Below are 7011 nucleotides of genomic sequence, written 5' to 3'. Positions count from 1 at the left end.
AAGAGAAGCAAACACCACCTTTGGCGCTTCAGGGCAAGAACTCGTACGTTGGGCATTCTCCATGTCAGCTACCCATTGTCGGCTAACTATGGGGTCCCGGACCCGAAAGAACTCAGGCGCTCTGCACACCTTGAACTTCCTGAACGAGGGAGTTCGGGCCCCGACCTGGCCCGCAACAATTTCATCTCGGAAAGAACTAAGCTGTTCCTCCATGATCTCCATTATCCCTTCCTTGAATTTCCAAAAGATCACTAGGGTAGTGTCTAGGATGCCTCTCGTATCCTCGAGTGCGATAAGCTCACGCAACCTCTCATCAATAGGCTCAATAGCATAGCCTGACCCAGACCCTGATCTTGATCCTGATCCCGATCCCCCTGCTTTGTGTCGTGTCACCACCATACTGCACTGAAATATCATAATACATAATGATCAGGATGTACTAAAAAGAAATCCTTCCACACCGGTCCTCCTTAAAGCTTTTAGATCTAACATTAGTTCGGGTATATGTCCTATGTTTTTAGTAGTATGGGCCCAATACTACCTTCCACACCTACTTGTACCTTCCCTAAGGCTCTACCTGATAACCCTAATTTGTCCCAAAGCTAACAGATTTTGCAGACTACCGTATAACTCAAATCCTAAGATATCCTAAGATTTACTCACTCCCACCATAGTAGAACTCAAATCAATCATAATAGGTTGCCTTATGCATGCAAATTATACACATAACAAGATTAAATAGACTTTCGAATAACAGACTCTGCCCTAAGACCACAACCAAACAAGGAACAGGAAATAAGGCCAAATCCATTATTTTGAGGCTACATGACCCTAACTGTATATAATTTGAAATCATACACATAGAAATATTCATATGATTATCATAACCCAAATATTAGTATAGCACGGCTAACATATTGGGGAACTACTTACTTGGGCTTGGCCGATCACACGCATTGCACTCTCCTATTTTTCCATTTTAAGAATTTGTTAACTTTTGATTTTTGAAAACAATTTTATCATTTCCATAGTTTGAGTTCTAACAAACCCGTGAGTTTGCCCGAATCCCTCAAACCAAGGCTTCAATACCAACTTGTAACGACCCAAATTTCCAAATAAAAATTTCATTTTTAAATCACCAAACATTTCTATAAAATATGAAATCTCAGTGACAATTGTTTTCAAAATTTATAACATCAACATTTTATTTCAAATATCAGAGGGTCCCCATATAAAAAGCCGGAGAGTGCACACCACACCATCAAGCCTTGCCTTTGCCCTTAGGCTCAAAAGTACCTGAAACAAATCAACAAACTATAAGCTACTACTTAGTGAGTCCCCCAGAGCATACCCCACATAATCCACATAATCACATAAGTCATATCAATCCCATAAACAATGTAAGCCATGTAAATAAACATATAAGGATGCACTGGAAACCCTCCAGGCTCTTACTCTGGGTGCCATGGGAACCCCCACATGGCTTATTCCAATGCCTTGGGAACCTCCCGAGGTCTTGACTAAAGATACCAAGGAAACCCTCCAAGGTCTTAAACCTTAGTGCCTCGAGAACCCCCCGGGGTCTTTACTTAGGATGCCTTAGAAACCCCACAAGGTCTTACACCTAAGTGCCTCGGGAACCCCCTGAGGTATTTCATGCAAATATCATAAAAAAACTAGCATACCCTATAGCATGTAACCAACTAGTATAACACATAGCACCACATCACTAGTGTATCACATATCATAAAATAGGTTGACCTTGGTGCCTTCGAACCATTGGTATGGTGAGGAGACTCACCTCTGTCTGCAGAATCCGAAAGTTGCTCTCCTAAGAGTTCGTGACCACCCGTGTTGAATAATAATACCGTTAACCCAAGGTTAGGGTTGAATATAATACAATTAAAGAACCCAAGCCCCATATCCTTTCACAGTGGCCTAAAACTCTTACTTTGCTAATTGGCCCAAAGTCCATGTTCAAAATCATTAATGGGCTTCATGGCCCAATAAAGACCAACAATAGCAACCACGACCCAAAAAAAATAAATTGGCCCACTAACTCAAAACATGACCATGCCTAATGACTGATTGAGGCCCATAGGGCTTACAATCCCAAAATGAGCCCAAACCCATCTGAGTGCGTACATCGTGCGTACCACCCTTGTACGCGCAGTGTATTGAGTCCTTGAGTTGTACGTGTTGCGTACAGTAAATTACGCCCATCATACAAATAGATTAAGCACCTACTTCCATTAAGTGCTTAATGCTTGATGTTCTAATGTCCAATATCATATTTGAGTTCATTAAGACGTCCTAGGGCATAAAGTTGGCAACTTTATTCCCTTGCATGCCATATGGAACTTCAAAACTTCATTCTTCACATTAGGACTGCATATAAAGCTTCAAAAGCATGCATGGAGTCTGGATACCCTTCAATCTAGCAACTTTCTGCATTTAGCATGCTCACAAAGCTCTGATCTAACCATTTTTGTCATTGGAGTTGTTCAACTCTCAAAAGAAGGCCTAAAAACCAACTAAAGGGACAATATGGAAAACCTTAGCTAGATCTAATGAATAACATGGCAAGATCAAGTCTTTATACCTCCAGAAGCTCTTTAAGGTGATCTAGATGTAAATTCTTAGAACACAATGCCACTCCTAAGCTTGATCACTAACTTCTTCTTCTCAAATAAGCTCCAAAATGGCCACCAACACACTTTTGTGCTCCATAATCATACTCTCAATGGAAAACTGAGGTAAAGGGATGAAATAAGGCTCAAGAGGTGGATTAGGGTTTAGTCCTGATGATTTAAGGATGCTTAAATAGGTGTCAAGTCCAAAAATTAAGGGTTTGGCCCTCTATCATATACGCCCCGTGTACCTATATTTACTCCCCATGTACGCAATACTCCTCCACGATCCTTCCTCCATAGTACGCTAAGCGTACCTTTAGGTACGTTCAATGTACAAAAAGGGACCATTTTTGCCAACTAAATCATTTAAAAGAGTTAAAAAAGTTTACCTGATTTGGAGTGTTACACTATCATGAAAATTTTCAACTCATTTATAGTGTACTTGAATAATAGAAGAAGAGAAGTATAATGGGTTAGCAATGAGTTGGGGATGGGTTGGCCGGCGACATGCTGAGGATAGAGGCAACTCTATTGTTAGTTTTTCGTTTATTCATTCACTGCTCTCTTTCAATTACTACCCATGGTTTTGCCCCCTTTAGAGGTTCTCAAATCAATAGGCTTCTTTACGAGTACATATGTTTATATCTTACTGGACACCATGACCTGCTTTTCCTTTATTTGCCAATTTTACAAGTTTGCGTTGTGTATTTGCCTAGGTCATGCTAGTGATAAAGTCGATCGTCCATCCATAGAGACATGGATGTTGACTTTTACTCCCCCTAATGGGATACTCGAGGTTTCTTGTTGTTACTGTATTTTATCATTGCAATTTTTTTGGGATGTTGGTAAAAAACATGTCGCACTAACCATTCCAATCTCGTCATTTTTATTTCGAGGTAAACTCTTAGTAGGTCATTAAAACACAATTCCATTTTTCGAATAACTACCGACTAACAATCTCATATCGCTTGCACATTTTTATTTATATATTGGATTAAATACAATGGTGTATTATGTTATATATTATGGGTCTAGGAAACTCAGACATGTATGATCTAGTACATCCTATCTAAATCACTGCGGTAACCATAATATATGAACTAGTTCTTAGATGGTTAGTGTCACTAGTTGCAACCCGATCACATAGACTGTGGTTATATTACATAAGTATGTTATGATCGGGTCTGATTCCACTGCAATTGGGTATCCTATAACGTAAAGTAAACGAGTATCGTAGGTAGGCAAAAAATTGGGTTGTAATGACGATGAAAAGGGGGAGCATTCTAAATGAACAAAGAAACCAATGGACATGTTTTTAGTTAAGCCAATTTTAGATTTTAGGTGCATCATTGGGTTAGCCACCTTGAATTTGATGACCAGTGTGCTTCCGTTGTAATTAGGGGTGTTCATTTGGATTGATTAGTTTGATCTGATCCAATCAAATGAATCCAAATTGATTTTAGTTTTCAAAACATATATCCGAATCCAAGCTAAATTCAAATCTGATGTAATCCGACCAAATTACAGTTTAATCATATCAGTTTTCAAGGATCGATATATATTAAAAAGCAAATATAATTAGAATATTAGTCAACTTTATAGAAGAAACAAAAACAAATTATTTAGTTGTGGATTAAAATATATAAACAACTACTAAAAATATATTATATATATAGTTTAATATTTTATAGATAAAAATTTATGAGAAAAATACATATTAAAGATTTTATTGGGTGAAACTTTATAAATATATATGAAAAATAATGTACTAAATCATTAAATAATTAAAGATATATAACAAAAATAAGTTGTTATTATGTTTTTTTTTTGGAATATTTTGTTCTTATTTTAGAAATCAATCCAAAATCTAAAATAATAATTTTTTGAATTTGTTTAAGAGATACAAAATTATAAAATCCAAACGAAATAGTAAATGGTTCGATTGAAGAATTAATTTTATCCAAATAGTGAACCTTAATAGCTACAATTAGGTCCTTTCCGACATAAGCGAATGAGATATACAGTATCCGAATCCAGGGTGGCAAATAATTTGAGATGTCGTGAAGAAGAAAAGGTGGAGCACCTTCAAATCATGAAGAAACGACATGTTTACAGTTTAGACTATTCTAGATTTTGGGTGGGTTGGCCACCTTTATTCGATTCAAAAACTTTGGGCCATAACAAATAGGTAACATGTCAAAAGACTAGCCGATTACCTTATATTTTACATCGTTGATAGTGACACGAAAGACGAAACATCGAACTTATTTTTTTACCATATCATCAGTTTGTTTAAATTTTAACCTTATAACTTTCTAAAAAATACGTCTTTTAAATTTTAACCAATCGGTTGAATATCCTCAGTCTTGTTTAAACTAATATGTAGATTTATGGATTTTTGAGTTACTATTAAAAATTGTATTAGTGTAATAGAAGTACAAAAATACATTTCAGTTAACCCTAAATAATTGTCTTTTTCTCGAAACCGATGTACTCTATATAATTACTTTGCATTGGGCAACCCGTGACTATCTATATTTCTTTCCACTTGCATCATCCTGCTCTTCGCCTTGTGACCATAGTCTCCGGAACACGTATCAATTAAGAGTTGTTCTCATCACTGACACTATTTGATGCATCTTCATGATCATGTCTCCGGTGGTTAGCGAAGCACTCTTATCCGGTTACACAACAAATTCCGCCACCCTACGCCGCCACACCCACTTGGTTCAATCTTTCTCGGTTGTTTTCCTCTACTGGTTCTACGTCTTCTCATGAAACCAAATACCTTCATATTTCCCTAGTATTATATACATATTCACTTATACTCTCTTGTTTTTCTGTGAGCACCACGGTATATTTGATTTACGATCAACATGGCAACTTGTGATGTGACAAAATTTACTGAGTCAACTCAACACCTGGTTTTGGTTTCTGATGATAACATTCATGATTCGGTCTTGAGGAAGCAAAAAAGAACCATATCGAACAGGGAATCTGCTAGGAAATCGAGGATACGCAAAAAGAAACACATGGAGGATCTTGTAGGACAAGTGAGTCAACTCGTGAGTGAGAACAAATGCATGGCCATCAACTTGAAAGATACAACTCAGATGTTCGTGAAAATGGAGTCCGACAATTTGGTTCTTAAAGCTCAATTGGCTGAGTTGACTCATGAATTCGAGTCACTCAATGAGATTAGTAATGGATTCAGCTTAGTCATGAGTGATGACCATGAAAATGAAGCATGGTATGGATGGTGAGGTCTTCATTAGAATTACATGATGAATGAATATCATCATTTTATGGTTGACATGTTCTTGAATTAATAAATCTTAAAAATAGCTCTTTAAACAACGTATTTATGCTGTTAGTTGTTGTACATTATCCAAATATTTATGATTCAAGAGCGTCACACTAAGATTAATATGTTTTCAATAAATAAACACATTACATTTAAAGATTATCTAGTGGATTATTAGAATTCATACAAAACGAACCGTTATAGATATGCCTCTTTGACTTGTGGTTAATGAAAATTTTATTTGAAATCAGCGAGAAGCTAGGCAATTAAAAAAAGATAGTACATCAGGTTATCAACCAAAACCCTCCATTTAAATCCCCTCATCCCCATTTGGTCCAATTTTTATACCATAAATGGCGACGTGTCTAAACTCATTGACTAGCATTGGAGTAGTTTTCACATTAATTACGATTAAAAACAAGATCGTTCCTATAATTCCAAATTACCCCAAAAAAAGCATTGACAATAGCATCCACCGAGTCCTCGAGCCTTGACTCTATCTACTAGTTGTTAGTAGTAACTAGGGATGTCAACGGGGGTAAACAGGACGGCGATTGCATCCCCCGCCCCCACATCCAAAATTTTCGTGTTCCTCCGCCCCCACCCCCACCCCCGAAATCTCCGTACTTTCCATCCCCACCCCCGAATTCTCCTTCTAACCCCCGCCCCCGCCCCCGCCCCGTTTCCCCGCTTCCGATTGATTTTAGGCTACTTTATTTGGGATAAAAGTTCTTGTTTGGGCTAAAAGAAACTATTTTTTTGGGTTACAAATATATATTTATAACATAAATTAAATGTTACAAACAATTTAAAAACATGTTTTTTGTTGTATTTTTGTACGTAAAAATCATTTTATTTTTTTATTATATTTATATAACTACTATATCTCAATTTATATAATTTATTAACGGGCACCCCACGGGGGTTTCGGGACGGGACTACCAACTCCCACCCCCGCTCCCGAAATTAAAACGGGGGTTAACCTTGCCCCCGCCTCCGTTCCCGATTTTTTTTCAACAAATGTCCCCATGTGGGAAGGGGCCCCACGAGACTTTTTAACATCCCTAGTCGTAA

The 7011-nt window shown here is 37.3% G+C and overlaps 1 pseudogene; it reads left to right on the top strand.

The window, feature by feature from the left end:
• Window positions 1–5509: 5509 nt before the first annotated feature.
• Window positions 5510–5896, top strand: LOC145035695 (bZIP transcription factor 44 pseudogene; annotated as a pseudogene).
• Window positions 5897–7011: the final 1115 nt, after the last annotated feature.

The sequence above is a fragment of the Lactuca saligna genome, chromosome 3 (assembly GCF_052625555.1).
Source record: "Lactuca saligna cultivar CGN05327 chromosome 3, ASM5262555v1, whole genome shotgun sequence".
Lineage (NCBI taxonomy): Eukaryota > Viridiplantae > Streptophyta > Magnoliopsida > Asterales > Asteraceae > Lactuca > Lactuca saligna.
This window is presented reverse-complemented; position numbering and strand designations above follow the sequence as displayed.